Below are 24828 nucleotides of genomic sequence, written 5' to 3'. Positions count from 1 at the left end.
CAGACTGAAGCTGACTACTACTGCGCAGCTGCTACAGACTGTGGGCTGCCCATTGTGACACGTGGTCCCATTGTGACACGTGGTCCCATTGTTCCAGGAATAGAACACATCCAAGCATTGTGTTCTATGAATGGCATGATTCCTATCACAGAGTTCCATGGATGGAACACATCCTATTTACTGCAGGCAAGCAGCGCACCTAGCTGCTGCTGCTGCTGCTGCTACAAGCCACTAGAATACCGTCTGTCAGACAGGTGGACGTAGGCCGAACATTCAAATAACTCGCCAAATAAATCGTTGCTTTTCCATTTAATTCATATATGAATTAATTCAAAATTGAACAGTAAATTTCAAAGTTGGAAGGCCACAAGAGGGGGATAATGTTTCAAAAATGAAACGACATATCATTGCATGAGGGATGTGGTAGGAATTGAATGCTTGAATTAAGACTGGGGAAGTACTGAGGGGAAGGGGCTGCAGGCCTTGTAGCAGGTGGGTGTGCAGAAATGTAGCTATCCAAAGCCAAACACATTACTGCAGCTTGTCACACCTGTACCTACCAAGCAGCAAAGGCCAAGATAGATCGTTATTTTACTGACAGATTGAATACAGTGCAATGCCTCCCATATAGAGGTGAATAAGAGTAGTAGTAGAAGTAGTAGTAGTAGTAGTAGAAGAGTTGGTCAAGTTAAATCAAGGCTACGGAATTGGAAATGTGCAACTTGGACCAAGAAATACTAATTACAGAGCAACGACATTTGAAAAAAGCATTCAAATCATGCTTTGAAAACACTACTTGTGTATCCCAATTTCAATTCAATCTGTCTTTGGAAACCGCTTAAGAGAGTGAGTGCACCATTCTCAGAGGAGCTGCAGATACTGAAATGATGTGTGGAGTGAAGTGAGCAAGCTATTTTTCCTCTCCCTGGCGAGCATCACCCACCTGTCTGCTGAGGCTCCCTCAGCAGACTGAAGCTGACTACTACTGCGCAGCTGCTACAGACTGTGGGCTGCCCATTGTGACACGTGGTCCCATTGTGACACGTGGTCCCATTGTTCCAGGAATAGAACACATCCAAGCATTGTGTTCTATGAATGGCATGATTCTTATCACAGTGTTCCATGGATGGAACACATCCTATTTACTGCAGGCAAGCAGCGCACCTAGCTGCTGCTGCTGCTGCTGCTGCTACAAGCCACTAGAATACCGTATGTCAGACAGGTGGACGTAGGCCGAACATTCAAATAACTCGCCAGATAAATCGTTGCTTTTCCATTTAATTCATATATGAATTAATTCAAAATTGAACAGTAAATTTCAAAGTTGGAAGGCCACAAGAGGGGGACAATGTTTCAAAAATGAAACGACATATCATTGCATGAGGGATGTGGTAGGAATTGAATGCTTGAATTAAGACTGGGGAAGTACTGAGGGGAAGGGGCTGCAGGCCTTGTAGCAGGTGGGTGTGCAGAAATGTAGCTATCCAAAGCCAAACACATTACTGCAGCTTGTCACACCTGTACCTACCAAGCAGCAAAGGCCAAGATAGATCGTTATTTTACTGACAGATTGAATACAGTGCAATGCCTCCCATATAGAGGTGAATAAGAGTAGTAGTAGTAGTAGTAGAAGAGTTGGTCAAGTTAAATCAAGGCTAAGGAATTGGAAATGTGCAACTTGGACCAAGAAAAACTAATTACAGAGGAACGACATTTGAAAAAAGCATTCAAATCATGCTTTGAAAACACTACTTGTGTATCCCGATTTCAATTCAATCTGTCTTTGGAAACCGCTTAAGAGAGTGAGTGCACCATTCTCAGAGGAACTGCAGATACTGAAATGATGTGTGGAGTGAAGTGAGCAAGCTATTTTTCCATCTCCCTGGCAAGCATCGCCCACCTGTCTGCTGAGGCTCCCTCAGCAGACTGAAGCTGACTACTACTGCGCAGCTGCTACAGACTGTGGGCTGCCCATTGTGACACGTGGTCCCATTGTGACACGTGGTCCCATTGTTCCAGGAATAGAACACATCCAAGCATTGTGTTCTATGAATGGCATGATTCCTATCACAGTGTTCCATGGATGGAACACATCCTATTTACTGCAGGCAAGCAGCGCATCTAGCTGCTGCTGCTGCTACAAGCCACTAGAATACCGTCTGTCAGACAGTTGGACGTAGGCCGAACATTCAAATAACTCGCCAGATAAATCGTTGCTTTTCCATTTAATTCATATATGAATTAATTCAAAATTGAACAGTAAATTTCAAAGTTGGAAGGCCACAAGAGGGGGACAATGTTTCAAAAACGAAACGACATATCATTGCATGAGGGATGTGGTAGGAATTGAATGCTTGAATTAAGACTGGGGAAGTACTGAGGGGAAGGGGCTGCAGGCCTTGTAGCAGGTGGGTGTGCAGAAATGTAGCTATCCAAAGCCAAACACATTACTGCAGCTTGTCACACCTGTACCTACCAAGCAGCAAAGGCCAAGATAGATCGTTATTTTACTGACAGATTGAATACAGTGCAATGCCTCCCATATAGAGGTGAATAAGAGTAGTAGTAGTAGTAGTAGAAGAGTTGGTCAAGTTAAATCAAGGCTAAGGAATTGGAAATGTGCAACTTGGACCAAGAAAAACTAATTACAGAGCAACGACATTTGAAAAAAGCATTCAAATCATGCTTTGAAAACACTACTTGTGTATCCCAATTTCAATTCAATCTGTCTTTGGAAACCGCTTAAGAGAGTGAGTGCACCATTCTCAGAGGAACTGCAGATACTGAAATGATGCGTGGAGTGAAGTGAGCAAGCTATTTTTCCATCTCCCTGGCGAGCATCGCCCACCAGTCTGCTGAGGCTCCCTCAGCAGACTGAAGCTGACTACTACTGCGCAGCTGCTACAGACTGTGGGCTGCCCATTGTGACACGTGGTCCCATTGTGACACGTGGTCCCATTGTTCCAGGAATAGAACACATCCAAGCATTGTGTTCTATGAATGGCATGATTCCTATCACAGTGTTCCATGGATGGAACACATCCTATTTACTGCAGGCAAGCAGCACACCTAGCTGCTGCTGCTGCTGCTGCTGCTACAAGCCACTAGAATACCGTCTGTCAGACAGGAGGACGTAGGCCGAACATTCAAATAACTCGCCAGATAAATCGTTGCTTTTCCATTTAATTCATATATGAATTAATTCAAAATTGAACAGTAAATTTCAAAGTTGGAAGGCCACAAGAGGGGGACAATGTTTCAAAAATGAAACGACATATCATTGCATGAGGGATGTGGTAGGAATTGAATGCTTGTATTAAGACTGGGGAAGTACTGAGGGGAAGGGGCTGCAGGCCTTGTAGCAGGTGGGTGTGCAGAAATGTAGCTATCCAAAGCCAAACACATTACTGCAGCTTGTCACACCTGTACCTACCAAGCAGCAAAGGCCAAGATAGATCGTTATTTTACTGACAGATTGAATACAGTGCAATGCCTCCCATATAGAGGTGAATAAGAGTAGTAGTATTAGAAGAGTTGGTCAAGTTAAATCAAGGCTAAGGAATTGGAAATGTGCAACTTGGACCAAGAAAAACTAATTACAGAGCAACGACATTTGAAAAAAGCATTCAAATCATGCTTTGAAAACACTACTTGTGTATCCCGATTTCAATTCAATCTGTCTTTGGAAACCGCTTAAGAGAGTGAGTGCACCATTCTCAGAGGAACTGCAGATACTGAAATGATGCGTGGAGTGAAGTGAGCAAGCTATTTTTCCATCTCCCTGGCGAGCATCGCCCACCTGTCTGCTGAGGCTCCCTCAGCAGACTGAAGCTGACTACTACTGCGCAGCTGCTACAGACTGTGGGCTGCCCATTGTGACACGTGGTCCCATTGTGACACGTGGTCCCATTGTTCCAGGAATAGAACACATCCAAGCATTGTGTTCTATGAATGGCATGATTCCTACCACAGTGTTCCATGAATGGAACACATCCTATTTACTGCAGGCAAGCAGCGCACCTAGCTGCTGCTGCTGCTGCTACAAGCCACTAGAATACCGTCTGTCAGAGAGGTGTACGTAGGCCGAACATTCAAATAACTCACCAGATATATCGTTGCTTTTCCATTTAATTCATATATGAATTAATTCAAAATTGAACAGTAAATTTCAAAGTTGGAAGGCCACAAGAGGTTGACAATGTTTCAAAAACGAAACGACATATCATTGCAAGAGGGATGTGGTAGGAATTGAATGCTTGAATTAAGACTGGGGAAGTACTGAGGGGAAGGGGCTGCAGGCCTTGTAGCAGGTGGGTGTGCAGAAATGTAGCTATCCAAAGCCAAACACATTACTGCAGCTTGTCACATCTGTACCTACCAAGCAGCAAAGGCCAAGATAGATCGTTATTTTACTGACAGATTGAATACAGTGCAATGCCTCCCATATAGAGGTGAATAAGAGTAGTAGTAGTAGTAGTAGAAGAGTTGGTCAAGTTAAATCAAGGCTAAGGAATTGGAAATGTGCAACTTGGACCAAGAAAAACTAATTACAGAGCAACGACATTTGAAAAAAGCATTCAAATCATGCTTTGAAAACACTACTTGTGTATCCCGATTTCAATTCAATCTGTCTTTGGAAACCGCTTAAGAGAGTGAGTGCACCATTCTCAGAGGAACTGCAGATACTTAAATGATGTGTGGAGTGAAGTGAGCAAGCTATTTTTCCATCTCCCTGGCAAGCATCGCCCACCTGTCTGCTGAGGCTCCCTCAGCAGACTGAAGCTGACTACTACTGCGCAGCTGCTACAGACTGTGGGCTGCCCATTGTGACACGTTGTCCCATTGTGACACGTGGTCCCATTGTTCCAGGAATAGAACACATCCAAGCATTGTGTTCTATGAATGGCATGATTCCTATCACAGTGTTCCATGGATGGAACACATCCTATTTACTGCAGGCAAGCAGCGCACCTAGCTGCTGCTGCTGCAGCTGCTACAAGCCACTAGAATACCGTCTGTCAGACAGGTGGACGTAGGCCGAACATTCAAATAACTCGCCAGATAAATCGTTGCTTTTCCATTTAATTCATATATGAATTAATTCAAAATTGAACAGTAAATTTCAAAGTTGGAAGGCCACAAGAGGGGGACAATGTTTCAAAAATGAAACGACATATCATTGCATGAGGGATGTGGTAGGAATTGAATGCTTGAATTAAGACTGGGGAAGTACTGAGGGGAAGGGGCTGCAGGCCTTGTAGCAGGTGGGTGTGCAGAAATGTAGCTATCCAAAGCCAAACACATTACTGCAGCTTGTCACACCTGTACCTACCAAGCAGCAAAGGCCAAGATAGATCGTTATTTTACTGACAGATTGAATACAGTGCAATGCCTCCCATATAGAGGTGAATAAGAGTAGTAGTAGTAGTATAGAAGAGTTGGTCAAGTTAAATCAAGGCTAAGGAATTGGAAATGTGCAACTTGGACCAAGAAAAACTAATTACAGAGCAACGACATTTGAAAAAAGCATTCAAATCATTCTTTGAAAACACTACTTGTGTATCCCGATTTCAATTCAATCTGTCTTTGGAAACTGCTTAAGAGAGTGAGTGCACCATTCTCAGAGGAACTGCAGATACTGAAATGATGCGTGGAGTGAAGTGAGCAAGCTCTTTTTCCATCTCCCTGGCGAGCATCGCCCACCTGTCTGCTGAGGCTCCCTCAGCAGACTGAAGCTGACTACTACTGCGCAGCTGCTACAGACTGTGGGCTGCCCATTGTGACATGTGGTCCCATTGTGACACGTGGTCCCATTGTTCCAGGAATAGAACACATCCAAGCATTGTGTTCTATGAATGGCATGATTCCTATCACAGTGTTCCATGGATGGAACACATCCTATTTACTGCAGGCAAGCAGCGCACCTAGCTGCTGCTGCTGCTGCTGCTACAAGCCACTAGAATACCGTCTGTCAGACAGGTGGACGTAGGCCGAACATTCAAATAACTCGCCAGATAAATCGTTGCTTTTCCATTTAATTCATATATGAATTAATTCAAAATTGAACAGTAAATTTCAAAGTTGGAAGGCCACAAGAGGGGGACAATGTTTCAAAAATGAAACGACATATCATTGCATGAGGGATGTGGTAGGAATTGAATGCTTGAATTAAGACTGGGGAAGTACTGAGGGGAAGGGGCTGCAGGCCTTGTAGCAGGTGGGTGTGCAGAAATGTAGCTATCCAAAGCCAAACACATTACCGCAGCTTGTCATACCTGTACCTACCAAGCAGCAAAGGCCAAGATAGACCGTTATTTTACTGACAGATTGAATACATTGCAATGCCTCCCATATAGAGGTGAATAAGAGTAGTAGTAGTAGAAGAGTTGGTCATAGAATCGTATAGTTGGAAGGGACCTCCTGGGCCATCTGGTCCAACCCCCTGCTCAAAGCAGGATTCGCTAAATCATCCCAGTCAGATGTCTGTCAAGCCTCTGTTTGAAGACTTCCATTGAAGGAGAACTCACCACTTCTCGTGGCAGCCTGTTCCACTCATTGATCACTCTAACTGTCAAAAAGTTTTTTCTAATATCTAATCTGTGTCTCTTCCCATTCAGTTTCATCCCATTGCTTCTAGTCTTTCCTTGTGCAAATGAGAATAAAGTTGATCCTTCTACAATGTGACAGCCCTTTAGATATTTGTAGACAGCTATTAAGTCTCCTCTCAGTCTTCTCTTTTGCAAACTAAACATTCCCAAATCCTGCAACCTTTCCTCATAAGACAGGGTTTGCAGACCGGTCACCATTCTGGTCGCTCTTTTCTGAACTTGCTCCAGTTTGTTGATGTCTTTTTTAAAATGTGGTGCCCAAAACTGGACACAATATTCCAGATGAGGTCTGACCAAAGAGGAGTAGAGGGAAATAATGACTTCACGTGATCTAGACTGTATGCTTCTGTTAATACATCCTAGAATTGCATTTGCCTTTTTTGCTGCTGCATCACACTGTTGACTCATATTCAGTCTGTGATCTATTAGTATACCCAAGTCTTTTTCACATGTGCTGTCACTTAGCCCTATTCCTCCCATTCTATATATGCTTTTTTCATTTTTATTGCCCAGATGTAGTACTTTGCATTTCTCCCTGTTAAAAACCATTCTGTTAGTTGCTGCCCACTTCTCCAGTTTATTTAAATCTTTTTGAATCCTCTCTCTCTCTTCTCTAGTATTAGCTATCCCTCCTAGCTTTGTGTCATCAGCAAATTTAATCAGTTTACCCTCAATTCCTTCATCTAAATCGTTGATAAAGATGTTGAACAATACAGGGCCCAGGACAGAGCCCTGTGGTACCCCACTTGAGACATTCTTCCAACTGGATGTGCAGCCATTTACGACCACTCTTTGGGTCCGATCACTAAGCCAGTTATGAATCCACCTAACAGTTGCCTTGTCCATTCCATACTTAGTCATTTTTTCAATAAGGATTGTATGAGAGACTTTGTCAAATGCTTTGCTGAAGTCAAGTTAAATCAAGGCTAAGGAATTGGAAATGTGCAACTTGGACCAAGAAAAACTAATTACAGAGCAACGACATTTGAAAAAAAGCATTCAAATCATGCTTTGAAAACACTACTTGTGTATCCCGATTTCAATTCAATCTGTCTTTGGAAACCGCTTAAGAGAGTGAGTGCACCATTCTCAGAGGAACTGCAGATACTGAAATGATGCGTGGAGTGAAGTGAGCAAGCTATTTTTCCATCTCCCTGGCGAGCATCGCCCACCTGTATGCTGAGGCTCCCTCAGCAGACTGAAGCTGACTACTACTGCGCAGCTGCTACAGACTGTGGGCTGCCCATTGTGACACGTGGTCCCATTGTGACACGTGGTCCCATTGTTCCAGGAATAGAACACATCCAAGCATTGTGTTCTATGAATGGCATGATTCCTATCACAGTGTTCCATGGATGGAACACATCCTATTTACTGAAGGCAAGCAGCGCACCTAGCTGCTGCTGCTGCTGCTGCTACAAGCCACTAGAATACCGTCTGTCAGAGAGGTGTACGTAGGCCGAACATTCAAATAACTCGCCAGATAAATCGTTGCTTTTCCATTTAATTCATATATGAATTAATTCAAAATTGAACAGTAAATTTCAAAGTTGGAAGGCCACAAGAGGGGGACAATGTTTCAAAAATGAAACGACATATCATTGCATGAGGGATGTGGTAGGAATTGAATGCTTGAATTAAGACTGGGGAAGTACTGAGGGGAAGGGGCTGCAGGCCTTGTAGCAGGTGGGTGTGCAGAAATGTAGCTATCCAAAACCAAACACATTACTGCAGCTTGTCATACCTGTACCTACCAAGCAGCAAAGGCCAAGATAGATCGTTATTTTACTGACAGATTGAATACAGTGCAATGCCTCCCATATAGAGGTGAATAAGAGTAGTAGTAGTAGTAGTAGTAGTAGAAGAGTTGGTCAAGTTAAATCAAGGCTAAGGAATTGGAAATGTGCAACTTGGACCAAGAAAAACTAATTACAGAGCAACGACATTTGAAAAAAGCATTCAAATCATGCTTTGAAAACACTACTTGTGTATCCCAATTTCAATTCAATCTGTCTTTGGAAACCGCTTTAGAGAGTGAGTGCACCATTCTCAGAGGAACTGCAGATACTGAAATGATGCGTGGAGTGAAGTGAGCAAGCTATTTTTCCATCTCCCTGGCGAGCATCGCCCACCTGTCTGCTGAGGCTCCCTCAGCAGACTGAAGCTGACTACTACTGCGCAGCTGCTACAGAAAGTGGGCTGCCCATTGTGACACGTGGTCCCATTGTGACACGTGGTCCCATTGTTCCAGGAATAGAACATATCCAAGCATTGTGTTCTATGAATGGCATGATTCCTATCACAGTGTTCCATTGATGGAACACATCCTATTTACTGCAGGCAAGCAGAGCACCTAGCTGCTGCTGCTGCTGCTGCTACAAGCCACTAGAATACCGTCTGTCAGACAGGTGGACGTAGGCCGAACATTCAAATAACTCGCCAGATAAATCGTTGCTTTTCCATTTAATTCATATATGAATTAATTCAAAATTGAACAGTAAATTTCAAAGTTGGAAGGCCACAAGAGGGGGACAATGTTTCAAAAATGAAACGACATATCTTTCTACTCCTCTCATGAGCCCAAACAAGTCTCTAAAAGCATGAGTTTGCAACTACTATACTTTTGGAGAAAATTCAAAACATTCATTGTTCAATAGAGCCCAATAGCAAAAATCAGGTTTTGAATGAAGAATCACATTTCTTGGTAGAATCATGCAGGATTGAAATTTTTGATGGTTTTTTACTCCTCTCAACAGCCCAAACAAGTTTCTAAAAGGATGAGTTTGCAACTACTTTACTTTTGGAGAAAATTCAAAACATTCGTTATTCAATAGGGCCCAAAATATCAAAAACCAGCGGTTTGAATGAACACACATTTCTTGGTAGAATCGTGCAGGACTGAAATTTTTGATTTTTTTCTACTCCTCTCATGAGCCCAAACAAGTCTCTAAAAGCATGAGTTTGCAACTACTTTACTTTTGGAGAAAATTCAAAACATTCATTATTCAATAGAGCCCAATAGCAAAAACCAGCGTTTTGAATGAAGAATCACATTTCTTGGTAGAATCATGCAGGATTGAAATTTTTGATGGTTTTTTACTCCTCTCAACAGCCCAAACAAGTTTCTAAAAGGATGAGTTTGCAACTACTTTACTTTTGGAGAAAATTCAAAACATTCATTATTCAATAGGGCCCAAACTATCAAAAACCAGAGGTTTCAATGAACACACATTTCTTGGTCGAATCATGCAGGATTGAAATTTTTGATGTTTTTCTACTCCTCTCATGAGCCCAAACAAGTCTCTAAAAGCATGAGTTTGCAACTACTTTACTTTTGGAGAAAATTCAAAACATTCATTATTCAATAGAGCCCAATAGCAAAAATCAGGTTTTGAATGAAGAATCACATTTCTTGTTAAAATCATTCAGGATTAAATTTTTGATGGTTTTTTACTCCTCTCAACAGCCCAAACAAGTTTCTAAAAGGATGAGTTTGCAACTACTTTACTTTTGGAGAAAATTCAAAACATTCATTATTCAATAGAGCCCAATAGCAAAAATCAGGTTTTGAATGAAGAATCACATTTCTTGTTAAAATCATGCAGGATTGAAATTTTTGATGGTTTTTTACTCCTCTCAACAGCCCAAACAAGTTTCTAAAAGGATGAGTTTGCAACTACTTTACTTTTGGAGAAAATTCAAAACATTCATTATTCAATAGGGCCCAAACTATCAAAAACCAGCGGTTTCAATGAACACACATTTCTTGGTAGAATCGTGCAGGACTGAAATTTTTGATGTTTTTCTACTCCTCTCACTAGCCCAAACAAGTCTCTAAAAGGATGAGTTTGCAACTACTTTACTTTTGGAGAAAATTCAAAACATTCATTATTCAATAGAGCCCAATAGCAAAAACCAGCGTTTTGAATGAAGAATCACATTTCTTGGTAGAATCATGCAGGATTGAAATTTTTGATGGTTTTTTACTCCTCTCAACAGCCAAAACAAGTTTATAAAAGGATGAGTTTGCAACTACTTTACTTTTGGAGAAAATTCAAAACATTCATTATTCAATAGGGCCCAAACTATCAAAAACCAGCGGTTTGAATGAACACACATTTCTTGGTAGAATCATGCAGGACTGAAATTTTTGATGTTTTTCTACTCCTCTCATGAGCCCAAACAAGTCTCTAAAAGCATGAGTTTGCAACTACTTTACTTTTGGAGAAAATTCAAAACATTCATTATTCAATAGAGCCCAATAGCAAAAATCAGGTTTTGAATGAAGAATCACATTTCTTGGTAAAATCATGCAGGATTGAAATTTTTGATGGTTTTTTACTCCTCTCAACAGCCCAAACAAGTTTCTAAAAGGATGAGTTTGCAACTACTTTACTTTTGGAGAAAATTCAAAACATTCATTATTCAATAGGGCCCAAACTATCAAAAACCAGCGGTTTCAATGAACACACATTTCTTGGTAGAATCATGCAGGACTGAAATTTTTGATGTTTTTCTACTCCTCTCATGAGCCCAAACAAGTCTCTAAAAGCATGAGTTTGCAACTACTTTACTTTTGGAGAAAATTCAAAACATTCATTATTCAATAGAGCCCAATAGCAAAAACCAGCGTTTTGAATGAAGAATCACATTTCTTGGTAGAATCATGCAGGATTGAAATTTTTGATGGTTTTTTACTCCTCTCAACAGCCCAAACAAGTTTCTAAAAGGATGAGTTTGCAACTACTTTACCTTTGGTGAAAATTCAAAACATTCATTATTCAATATGGCCCAAACTATCAAAAACCAGCGGTTTCAATGAACACACATTTCTTGGTAGAATCATGCAGGACTGAAATTTTTGATGTTTTTCTACTCCTCTCATGAGCCCAAACAAGTCTCTAAAAGCATGAGCTTGCAACTACTTTACTTTTGGAGAAAATTCAAAACATTCATTATTCAATAGAGCCCAATAGCAAAAATCAGGTTTTGAATGAAGAATCACATTTCTTGATAGAATCATGCAGGATTGAAATTTTTGATGGTTTATTACTCCTCTCAACAGCCCAAACAAGTTTCTAAAAGGATGAGTTTGCAACTACTTTACTTTTGGAGAAAATTCAAAACATTCATTATTCAATAGGGCCCAAAATATCAAAAACCAGCGGTTTGAATGAACACACATTTCTTGGTAGAATCGTGCAGGACTGAAATTTTTGATGTTTTTCTACTCCTCTCATGAGCCCAAACAAGTCTCTAAAAGGATGAGTTTGCAACTACTTTACTTTTGGAGAAAATTCAAAACATTCATTATTCAATAGAGCCCAATAGCAAAAACCAGCGTTTTGAATGAAGAATCACATTTCTTGGTAGAATCATGCAGGATTGAAATTTTTGATGGTTTTTTACTCCTCTCAACAGCCCAAACAAGTTTCTAAAAGGATGAGTTTGCAACTACTTTACTTTTGGAGAAAATTCAAAACATTCATTATTCAATAGGTCCCAAACTGTCAAAAACCAGCGGTTTCAATGAACACACATTTCTTGGTAGAATCATGCAGGACTGAAATTTTTGATGTTTTTCTACTCCTCTCATGAACCCAAACAAGTCTCTAAAAGCATGAGTTTGCAACTACTTTACTTTTGGAGAAAATTCAAAACATTCATTATTCAATAGAGCCCAATAGCAAAAATCAGGTTTTGAATGAAGAATCACATTTCTTGGTAGAATCATGCAGGATTGAAATTTTTGATGGTTTTTTACTCCTCTCAACAGCCCAAACAAGTTTCTAAAAGGATGAGTTTGCAACTACTTTACTTTTGGAGAAAATTCAAAACATTCATTATTCAATAGGGCCCAAACTATCAAAAACCAGCGGTTTCAATGAACACACATTTCTTGGTAGAATCGTGCAGGACTGAAATTTTTGATGTTTTTCTACTCCTCTCATGAGCCCAAACAAGTCTCTAAAAGGATGAGTTTGCAACTACTTTACTTTTGGAGAAAATTCAAAACATTCATTATTCAATAGAGCCCAATAGCAAAAACCAGCGTTTTGAATGAAGAATCACATTTCTTGGTAGAATCATGCAGGATTGAAATTTTTGATGGTTTTTTACTCCTCTCAACAGCCCAAACAAGTTTCTAAAAGGATGAGTTTGCAACTACTTTACTTTTGGAGAAAATTCAAAACATTCATTATTCAATAGAGCCCAATAGCAAAAACCAGCGTTATGAATGAAGAATCACATTTCTTGGTAGAATCATGCAGGATTGAAATTTTTGATGGTTTTTTACTTATCTCAACAGCCCAAACAAGTTTCTAAAAGGATGAGTTTGCAACTACTTTACTTTTGGAGAAAATTCAAAACATTCATTATTCAATAGGGCCCAAAATATCAATAACCAGCGGTTTGAATGAACACACATTTCTTGGTAGAATCGTGCAGGACTGAAATTTTTGATTTTTTTCTACTCCTCTCATGAGCCCAAACAAGTCTCTAAAAGGATGAGTTTGCAACTACTTTACTTTTGGAGAAAATTCAAAACATTCATTATTCAATAGAGCCCAATAGCAAAAACCAGCGTTTTGAATGAAGAATCACATTTCTTGGTAGAATCATGCAGGATTGAAATTTTTGATGGTTTTTTACTCCTCTCAACAGCCCAAACAAGTTTCTAAAAGGATGAGTTTGCAACTACTTTACTTTTGGAGAAAATTCAAAACATTCATTATTCAATAGGGCCCAAACTATCAAAAACCAGCGGTTTCAATGAACACACATTTCTTGGTAGAATCATGCAGGACTGAAATTTTTGATGTTTTTCTACTCCTCTCATGAGCCCAAACAAGTCTCTAAAAGCATGAGTTTGCAACTACTTTACTTTTGGAGAAAATTCAAAACATTCATTATTCAATAGAGCCCAATAGCAAAAATCAGGTTTTGAATGAAGAATCACATTTCTTGGTAGAATCATGCAGGATTGAAATTTTTGATGGTTTTTTACTCCTCTCAACAGCCCAAACAAGTTTCTAAAAGGATGAGTTTGCAACTACTTTACTTTTGGAGAAAATTCAAAACATTCATTATTCAATAGGGCCCAAAATATCAAAAACCAGCGGTTTGAATGAACACACATTTCTTGGTAGAATCGTGCAGGACTGAAATTTTTGTTGTTTTTCTACTACTCTCATGAGCCCAAACAAGACTCTAAAAGGATGAGTTTGCAACTACTTTACTTTTGGAGAAAATTCAAAACATTCATTATTCAATAGAGCCCAATAGCAATAACCAGCGTTTTAAATGAAGAATCACATTTCTTGGTAGAATCATGCAGGATTGAAATTTTTGATGTTTTTTTACTCATCTCAACAGCCCAAACAAGTTTCTAAAAGGATGAGTTTGCAACTACTTTACTTTTGGAGAAAATTCAAAACATTCATTATTCAATAGGGCCCAAACTATCAAAAACCAGCGGTTTCAATGAACACACATTTCTTGGTAGAATCATGCAGGACTGAAATTTTTGATGTTTTTCTACTCCTCTCATGAGCCCAAACAAGTCTCTAAAAGCATGAGTTTGCAACTACTTTACTTTTGGAGAAAATTCAAAACATTCATTATTCAATAGAGCCCAATAGCAAAAATCAGGTTTTGAATGAAGAATCACATTTCTTATTAGAATCATGCAGGATTGAAATTTTTGATGGTTTTTTACTCCTCTCAACAGCCCAAACAAGTTTCTAAAAGGATGAGTTTGCAACTACTTTACGTTTGGAGAAAATTCAAAACATTCATTATTCAATAGGGCCCAAACTATCAAACACCAGCGGTTTCAATGAACACACATTTTTTGGTAGAATCATGCAGGACTGAAATTTTTGATGTTTTTCTACTCCTCTCATGAGCCCAAACAAGTCTCTAAAAGCATGAGTTTGCAACTACTTTACTTTTGAAGAAAATTCAAAACATTCATTATTCAATAGAGCCCAATAGCAAAAATCAGGTTTTGAATGAAGAATCACATTTCTTGGTAGAATCATGCAGGATTGAAATTTTTGATGGTTTTTTACTCCTCTCAACAGCCCAAACAAGTTTCTAAAAGGATGAGTTTGCAACTACTTTACTTTTGGAGAAAATTCAAAACATTCATTATTCAATAGGGCCCAAACTATCAAAAACCAGCGGTTTCAATGAACACACATTTCTTGGTAGAATCGTGCAGGACTGAAATTTTTGATGTTTTTCTACTCCTCTCATGAGCCCAAACAAGTCTCTAAAAGGATGAATTTGCAACTACTTTACTTTTGGAGAAAATTCAAAACATTCATTATTCAATAGAGCCCAATAGCAAAAACCAGCGTTTTGAATGAAGAATCACATTTCTTGGTAGAATCATGCAGGATTTAAATTTTTGATGGTTTTTTACTCCTCTCAACAGCCCAAACAAGTTTCTAAAAGGATGAGTTTGCAACTACTTTACTTTTGGAGAAAATTCAAAACATTCATTATTCAATAGGGCCCAAACTATCAAAAACCAGCGGTTTCAATGAACACACATTTCTTGGTAGAATCATGCAGGACTGAAATTTTTGATGTTTTTCTACTCCTCTCATGAGCCCAAACAAGTCTCTAAAAGCATGAGTTTGCAACTACTTTACTTTTGGAGAAAATTCAAAACATTCATTATTCAATAGAGCCCAATAGCAAAAACCAGCGTTTTGAATGAAGAATCACATTTCTTGGTAGAATCATGCAGCATTGAAATTTTTGATGGTTTTTTACTCCTCTCAACAGCCCAAACAAGTTTCTAAAAGGATGAGTTTGCAACTACTTTACCTTTGGTGAAAATTCAAAACATTCATTATTCAATATGGCCCAAACTATCAAAAACCAGCGGTTTCAATGAACACACATTTCTTGGTAGAATCATGCAGGACTGAAATTTTTGATGTTTTTCTACTCCTCTCATGAGCCCAAACAAGTCTCTAAAAGGATGAGTTTGCAACTACTTTACTTTTGGAGAAAATTCAAAACATTCATTATTCAATAGAGCCCAATAGCAAAAACCAGCGTTTTGAATGAAGAATCACATTTCTTGGTAGAATCATGCAGGATTGAAATTTTTGATGGTTTTTTACTCCTCTCAACAGCCCAAACAAGTTTCTAAAAGGATGAGTTTGCAACTACTTTACTTTTGAAGAAAATTCAAAACATTCATTATTCAATAGGGCCCAAACTATCAAAAACCAGCAGTTTCAATGAACACACATTTCTTGGTAGAATCATGCAGGACTGAAATTTTTGATGTTTTTCTACTCCTCTCATGAGCCCAAACAAGTCTCTAAAAGCATGAGTTTGCAACTACTTTGCTTTTGGAGAAAATTCAAAACATTCATTATTCAATAGCGCCCAATAGCAAAAATCAGGTTTTGAATGAAGAATCACATTTCTTGGTAGAATCATGCAGGATTGAACTTTTTGATGGTTTTTTACTCCTCTCAACAGCCCAAACAAGTTTCTAAAAGGATGAGTTTGCAACTACTTTACGTTTGGAGAAAATTCAAAACATTCATTATTCAATAGGGCCCAAACTATCAAACACCAGCGGTTTCAATGAACACACATTTCTTGGTAGAATCATGCAGGACTGAAATTTTTGATGTTTTTCTACTCCTCTCATGAGCCCAAACAAGTCTCTAAAAGCATGAGTTTGCAACTACTTTACTTTTGGAGAAAATTCAAAACATTCATTATTCAATAGAGCCCAATAGCAAAAATCAGGTTTTGAATGAAGAATCACATTTCTTGGTAGAATCATGCAGGATTGAAATTTTTGATGGTTTTTTACTCCTCTCAACAGCCCAAACAAGTTTCTAAAAGGATGAGTTTGCAACTACTTTACTTTTGGAGAAAATTCAAAACATTCATTATTCAATAGGGCCCAAACTATCAAAAACCAGCGGTTTGAATGAACACACATTTCTTGGTAGAATCGTGCAGGACTGAAATTTTTGATGTTTTTCTACTCCTCTCATGAGCCCAAACAAGTCTCTAAAAGGATGAGTTTGCAACTACTTTACTTTTGGAGAAAATTCAAAACATTCATTATTCAATAGAGCTCAATAGCAAAAACCAGCGTTTTGAATGAAGAATCACATGTCTTGGTAGAATCATGCAGGATTGAAATTTTTGATGGTTTCTTACTCCTCTCAACAGCCCAAACAAGTTTCTAAAAGGATGAGTTTGCAACTACTTTACTTTTGGAGAAAATTCAAAACATTCATTAATCAATAGGGCCCAAACTATCAAAAACCAGCGGTTTGAATGAACACACATTTCTTGGTAGAATCATGCAGGACTGAAATTTTTGATGTTTTTCTACTCCTCTCATGAGCCCAAACAAGTCTCTAAAAGCATGAGTTTGCAACTACTTTACTTTTGGAGAAAATTCAAAACATTCATTATTCAATAGAGCCCAATAGCAAAAATCAGGTTTTGAATGAAGAATCACATTTCTTGGTAGAATCATGCAGGATTGAAATTTTTGATGGTTTTTTACTCCTCTCAACAGCCCAAACAAGTTTCTAAAAGGATGAGTTTGCAACTACTTTACTTTTGGAGAAAATTAAAAACATTCATTATTCAATAGGGCCCAAACTATCAAAAACCAGCGGTTTCAATGAACACACATTTCTTGGTAGAATCATGCAGGACTGAAATTTTTGATGTTTTTCTACTCCTCTCATGAGCCCAAACAAGTCTCTAAAAGCATGAGTTTGCAACTACTTTAATTTTGGAGAAAATTCAAAACATTCATTATTCAATAGAGCCCAATAGCAAAAACCAGCGTTTTGAATGAAGAATCACATTTCTTGGTAGAATCATGCAGGATTGAAATTTTTGATGGTTGTTTATTCCTCTCAACAGCCCAAACAAGTTTCTAAAAGGATGAGTTTGCAACTACTTTACTTTTGGAGAAAATTCAAAACATTCATTATTCAATAGGGCCCAAACTATCAAAAACCAGCGGTTTCAATGAACACACATTTCTTGGTAGAATCATGCAGGACTGAAATTTTTGATGTTTTTCTACTCCTCTCATGAGCCCAAACAAGTCTCTAAAAGCATGAGTTTGCAACTACTTTACTTTTGGAGAAAATTCAAAACATTCATTATTCAATAGAGCCCAATAGCAAAAATCAGGTTTTGAATGAAGAATCACATTTCTTGGTAGAATCATGCAGGATTGAAATTTTTGATGGTTTTTTACTCCTCTCAACAGCCCAAACAAGTTTCTAAAAGGATGAGTTTGCAACTACTTTACTTTTGGAGAAAATTCAAAACATTCATTATTCAATAGGGCCCAAACTATCAAAAACCAGCGGTTTCAATGAACGCACATTTCTTGGTAGAATCGTGCAGGACTGAAATTTTTGATGTTTTTCTACTCCTCTCATGAGCCCAAACAAGTCTCTAAAAGGATGAGTTTGCAACTACTTTACTTTTGGAGAAAATTCAAAACATTCATTATTCTATAGAGCCCAATAGCAAAAATCAGGTTTTGAATGAAGAATCACATTTCTTGGTAGAATCATGCAGGATTGAAATTTTTGATGGTTTTTTACTCCTCTCAACAGCCCAAACAAGTTTCTAAAAGGATGAGTTTGCAACTACTTTATTTTTGGAGAAAATTCAAAACATTCATTATTCAATAGGGCCCAAACTATCAAAAACCAGTGGTTTCAATAAACACACATTTCTTGGTGGGATCATGCAGGACTGAAATTTTTGATGTTTTTCTACTCCTCTCATGAGCCCAAACAAGTCTCTAAAAGCATGAGTTTGCAACTACTTTACTTTTGGAGAAAATTAAAAACATTCATTATTCAATAGAGCCCAAGAGCAAAAATCAGGTTTTGAATGAAGAATCACATTTCTTGGTAGAATCATGCAGGATTGAAATTTTTGATGGTTTTTTACTCCTCTCAACAGCCCAAACAAGTTTCTAAAAGGATGAGTTTGCAACTACTTTACTTTTGGAGAAAATTCAAAACATTCATTATTCAATAGGGCCCAAACTATCAAAAACCAGCGGTTTCATTGAACACACATTTCTTGGTAGAATCATGCAGGACTGAAATTTTTGATGTTTTTCTACTCCTCTCATGAGCCCAAACAAGTCTCTAAAAGCATGAGTTTGCAACTACTTTAATTTTGGAGAAAATTCAAAACATTCATTATTCAATAGAGCCCAATAGCAAAAACCAGCGTTTTGAATGAAGAATCACATTTCTTGGTAGAATCATGCAGGATTGAAATTTTTGATGGTTGTTTACTCCTCTCAACAGCCCAAACAAGTTTCTAAAAGGATGAGTTTGCAACTACTTTATTTTTGGAGAAAATTCAAAACATTCATTATTCAATAGGGCCCAAACTATCAAAAACCAGTGGTTTCAATAAACACACATTTCTTGGTGGGATCATGCAGGACTGAAATTTTTGATGTTTTTCTACTCCTCTCATGAGCCCAAACAAGTCTCTAAAAGCATGAGTTTGCAACTACTTTACTTTTGGAGAAAATTCAAAACATTCATTATTCAATAGAGCCCAAGAGCAAAAATCAGGTTTTGAATGAAGAATCACATTTCTTGGTAGAATCATGCAGGATTGAAATTTTTGATGGTTTTTTACTCCTCTCAACAGCCCAAACAAGTTTCTAAAAGGATGAGTTTGCAACTACTTTACTTTTGGAGAAAATTCAAAACATTCATTATTCAATAGGGCCCAAACTATCAAAAACCAGCGGTTTGAATGAACACACATTTCTTGGTAGAATCGTGCAGGACTGAAATTTTTGATGTTTTTCCACTCCTCTCATTAGCCCAAACAAGTCTCTAAAAGGATGAGTCTGCAACTACTTTACTTTTGGAGAAAATTCAAAACATTCATTATTCAATAGAGCCCAATAGCAAAAAATAGCGTTTTGAATGAAGAATCACATTTCTTGGTAGAATCATGCAGGATTGAAATTTTTGATGGTTTTTTACTCCTCTCAACAGCCCAAACAAGTTTCTAAAAGGATGAGTTTGCAACTACTTTATTTTTGGAGAAAATTCAAAACATTCATTATTCAATAGGGCCCAAACTATCAAAAACCAGTGGTTTCAATAAACACACATTTCTTGGTGGGATCATGCAGGACTGAAATTTTTGATGTTTTTCTACTCCTCTCATGAGCCCAAACAAGTCTCTAAAAGCATGAGTTTGCAACTACTTTACTTTTGGAGAAAATTCAAAACATTCATTATTCAATAGAGCCCAAGAGCAAAAATCAGGTTTTGAATGAAGAATCACATTTCTTGGTAGAATCATGCAGGATTGAAATTTTTGATGGTTTTTTACTCCTCTCAACAGCCCAAACAAGTTTCTAAAAGGATGAGTTTGCAACTACTTTACTTTTGGAGAAAATTCAAAACATTCATTATTCAATAGGGCCCAAACTATCAAAAACCAGCGGTTTGAATGAACACACATTTCTTGGTAGAATCGTGCAGGACTGAAATTTTTGATGTTTTTCCACTCCTCTCATTAGCCCAAACAAGTCTCTAAAAGGATGAGTCTGCAACTACTTTACTTTTGGAGAAAATTCAAAACATTCATTATTCAATAGAGCCCAATAGCAAAAAATAGCGTTTTGAATGAAGAATCACATTTCTTGGTAGAATCATGCAGGATTGAAATTTTTGATGGTTTTTTACTGCTCTCAACAGCCCAAACAAGTTTCTAAAAGGATGAGTTTGCAACTGCTTTACTTTTGGAGAAAATTCAAAACATTCATTATTCAATAGGGCCCAAACTATCAAAAACCAGCGGTTTCAATGAACACACATTTCTTGGTAGAATCATGCAGGACTGAAATTTTTGATGTTTTTCTACTCCTCTCATGAGCCCAAACAAGTCTCTAAAAGCATGAGTTTGCAACTACTTTAATTTTGGAAAAAATTCAAAACATTCATTATTCAATAGAGCCCAATAGCAAAAACCTGCGTTTTGAATGAAGAATCACATTTCTTGGTAGAATCATGCAGGATTGAAATTTTTGATGGTTTTTTACTCCTCTCAACAGCCCAAACAAGTTTCTAAAAGGATGAGTTTGCAACTACTTTACTTTTGGAGAAAATTCAAAACATTCATTATTCAATAGGGTCCAAACTATCAAAAACCAGCGGTTTCAATGAACACACATATCTTGGTAGAATCATGCAGGACTGAAATTTTTGATGTTTTTCTACTCCTCTCATGAGCCCAAACAAGTCTCTAAAAGCATGAGTTTGCAACTACTTTACTTTTTAAGAAAATTCAAAACATTCATTATTCAATAGAGCCCAATAGCAAAAATCAGGTTTTGAATGAAGAATCACATTTCTTGGTAGAATCATGCAGGATTGAAATTTTTGATGGTTTTTTACTCCTCTCAACAGCCCAAACAAGTTTCTAAAAGGATGAGTTTGCAACTACTTTACTTTTGGAGAAAATTCAAAACATTCATTATTCAATAGGGCCCAAACTATCAAAAACCAGCGGTTTGAATGAACACACATTTCTTGGTAGAATCATGCAGGACTGAAATTTTTGATGTTTTTCTACTCCTCTCATGAGCCCAAACAAGTCTCTAAAAGCATGAGTTTGCAACTACTTTACTTTTGGAGAAAATTCAAAACATTCATTATTCAATAGAGCCCAATAGCAAAAACCAGCGTTTTGAATGAAGAATCACATTTCTTGGTAGAATCATGCAGGATTGAAATTTTTGATGGTTTTTTACTCCTCTCAACAGCACAAACAAGTTTCTAAAAGGATGAGTTTGCAACTATTTTAATTTTGGAGAAAATTCAAAACATTCATTATTCAATAGGGCCCAAACTATCAAAAACCAGCGGTTTCAATGAACACAAATTTCTTGGTAGAATCATGCAGGACTGAAATTTCTGATGTTTTTCTACTCTCATGAGCCCAAACAAGTCTCTAAAAGGATGAGTTTGCAACTACTTTACTTTTGGAGAAAATTCAAAACATTCATTATTCAATAGGGCCCAAACTATCAAAAACCAGCGGTTTCAATGAACACACATTTCTTGGTAGAATCATGCAGGACTGAAATTTTTGATGTTTTTCTACTCCTCTCATGAGCCCAAACAAGTCTCTAAAAGCATGAGTTTGCAACTACTTTACTTTTGGAGAAAATTCAAAACATTCATTATTCAATAGAGCCCAATAGCAAAAATCAGGTTTTGAATGAAGAATCACATTTCTTGGTAGAATCATGCAAGATTGAAATTTTTGATGGTTTTTTACTCCTCTCAACAGCCCAAACAAGTTTCTAAAAGGATGAGTTTGCAACTACTTTACTTTTGGAGAAAATTCAAAACATTCATTATTCAATAGGGCCCAAACTATCAAAAACCAGCGGTTTCAATGAACACACATTTCTTGGTAGAATCGTGCAGGACTGAAATTTTTGATGTTTTTCTACTCCTCTCATTAGCCCAAACAAGTCTCTAAAAGGATGAGTTTGCAACTACTTTACTTTTGGAGAAAATTCAAAACATTCATTATTCAATAGGGCCCAAACTATCAAAAACCAGCGGTTTCAATGAACACACATTTCTTGGTAGAATCATGCAGGACTGAAATTTTTGATGTTTTTCTACTCCTCTCATGAGCCCAAACAAGTCTCTAAAAGCATGAGTTTGCAACTGCTTTACTTTTGGAGAAAATTCAAAACATTCATTATTCAATAGAGCCCAATAGCAAAAACCAGCGTTTTGAATGAAGAATCACATTTCTTGGTAGAATCATGCAGGATTGAAATTTTTGATGGTTGTTTACTCCTCTCAACAGCCCAAACAAGTTTCTAAAAGGATGAGTTTGCAACTACTTTACTTTTGGAGAAAATTCAAAACATTCATTATTCAATAGGGCCCAAACTATCAAAAACCAGCGGTTTCAATGAACACACATTTCTTGGTAGAATCATGCAGGACTGAAATTTTTGATGTTTTTCTACTCCTCTCATGAGCCCAAACAAGTCTCTAAAAGCATGAGTTTGCAACTACTTTACTTTTGAAGAAAATTCAAAACATTCATTATTCAATAGAGCCCAATAGCAAAAATCAGGTTTTGAATGAAGAATCACATTTCTTGGTAGAATCATGCAGGATTGAAATTTTTGATGGTTTTTTACTCCTCTCAACAACCCAAACAAGTTTCTAAAAGGATGAGTTTGCAACTACTTTACTTTTGGAGAAAATTCAAAACATTCATTATTCAATAGGGCCCAAACTATCAAAAACCAGCGGTTTGAATGAACACACATTTCTTGGTAGAATCGTGCAGGACTGAAATTTTTGATGTTTTTCTACTCCTCTCATTAGCCCAAACAAGTCTCTAAAAGGATGAGTTTGCAACTACTTTACTTTTGGAGAAAATTCAAAACATTCATTATTCAATAGAGCCCAATAGCAAAAATCAGGTTTTGAATGAAGAATCACATTTCTTGGTAGAATCATGCAGGATTGAAATTTTTGATGGTTTTTTACTCCTCTCAACAGCCCAAACAAGTTTCTAAAAGGATGAGTTTGCAACTACTTTACTTTTGGAGAAAATTCAAAACATTCATTATTCAATAGGGCCCAAAATATCAAAAACCAGCGGTTTGAATGAACACACATTTCTTGGTAGAATCGTGCAGGACTGAAATTTTTGATGTTTTTCTACTCCTCTCATGAGCCCAAACAAGTCTCTAAAAGGATGAGTTTGCAACTACTTTACTTTTGGAGAAAACTCAAAACATTCATTATTCAATAGAGCCCAATAGCAAAAACCAGCGTTTTGAATGAAGAATCACATTTCTTGGTAGAATCATGCAGGATTGAAATTTTTGATGGTTGTTTACTCCTCTCAACAGCCCAAACAAGTTTCTAAAAGGATGAGTTTGCAACTACTTTACTTTTGGAGAAAATTCAAAACATTCATTATTCAATAGGGCCCAAACTATCAAAAACCAGCGGTTTCAATGAACACACATTTCTTGGTAGAATCATGCAGGACTGAAATTTTTGATGTTTTTCTACTCCTCTCATGAGCCCAAACAAGTCTCTAAAAGCATGAGTTTGCAACTACTTTACTTTTGAAGAAAATTCAAAACATTCATTATTCAATAGAGCCCAATAGCAAAAATCAGGTTTTGAATGAAGAATCACATTTCTTGGTAGAATCATGCAGGATTGAAATTTTTGATGGTTTTTTACTCCTCTCAACAGCCCAAACAAGTTTCTAAAAGGATGAGTTTGCAACTACTTTACTTTTGGAGAAAATTCAAAACATTCATTATTCAATAGGGCCCAAACTATCAAAAACCAGCGGTTTGAATGAACACACATTTCTTGGTAGAATCGTGCAGGACTGAAATTTTTGATGTTTTTCTACTCCTCTCATTAGCCCAAACAAGTCTCTAAAAGGATGAGTTTGCAACTACTTTACGTTTGGAGAAAATTCAAAACATTCATTATTCAATAGAGGCCAATAGCAAAAACCAGCGTTTTGAATGAAGAATCACATTTCTTGGTAGAATCATGCAGGATTGAAATTTTTGATGGTTTTTTACTCCTCTCAACAGCCCAAACAAGTTTCTAAAAGGATGAGTTTGCAACTACTTTACTTTTGGAGAAAATTCAAAACATTCATTATTCAATAGGGCCCAAAATATCAAAAACCAGCGGTTTGAATGAACACACATTTCTTGGTAGAATCGTGCAGGACTGAAATTTTTGATGTTTTTCTACTCCTCTCATGAGCCCAAACAAGTCTCTAAAAGGATGAGTTTGCAACTACTTTACTTTTGGAGAAAATTCAAAACATTCATTATTCAATAGAGCCCAATAGCAAAAACCTGCGTTTTGAATGAAGAATCACATTTCTTGGTAGAATCATGCAGGATTGAAATTTTTGATGGTTTTTTACTCCTCTCAACAGCCCAAACAAGTTTCTAAAAGGATGAGTTTGCAACTACTTTATTTTTGGAGAAAATTCAAAACATTCATTATTCAATAGGGCCCAAACTATCAAAAACCAGTGGTTTCAATAAACACACATTTCTTGGTGGGATCATGCAGGACTGAAATTTTTGATGTTTTTCTACTCCTCTCATGAGCCC

The sequence above is a fragment of the Dendrobates tinctorius genome, unplaced genomic scaffold (genome assembly GCF_039654945.1).
Source record: "Dendrobates tinctorius isolate UK_male_01 unplaced genomic scaffold, ASM3965494v1 ptg000125l, whole genome shotgun sequence".
NCBI lineage: Eukaryota > Metazoa > Chordata > Amphibia > Anura > Dendrobatidae > Dendrobates > Dendrobates tinctorius.
The sequence above is the reverse complement of the archived record's forward strand: the minus strand, read 5'-3'. Positions refer to the sequence as shown.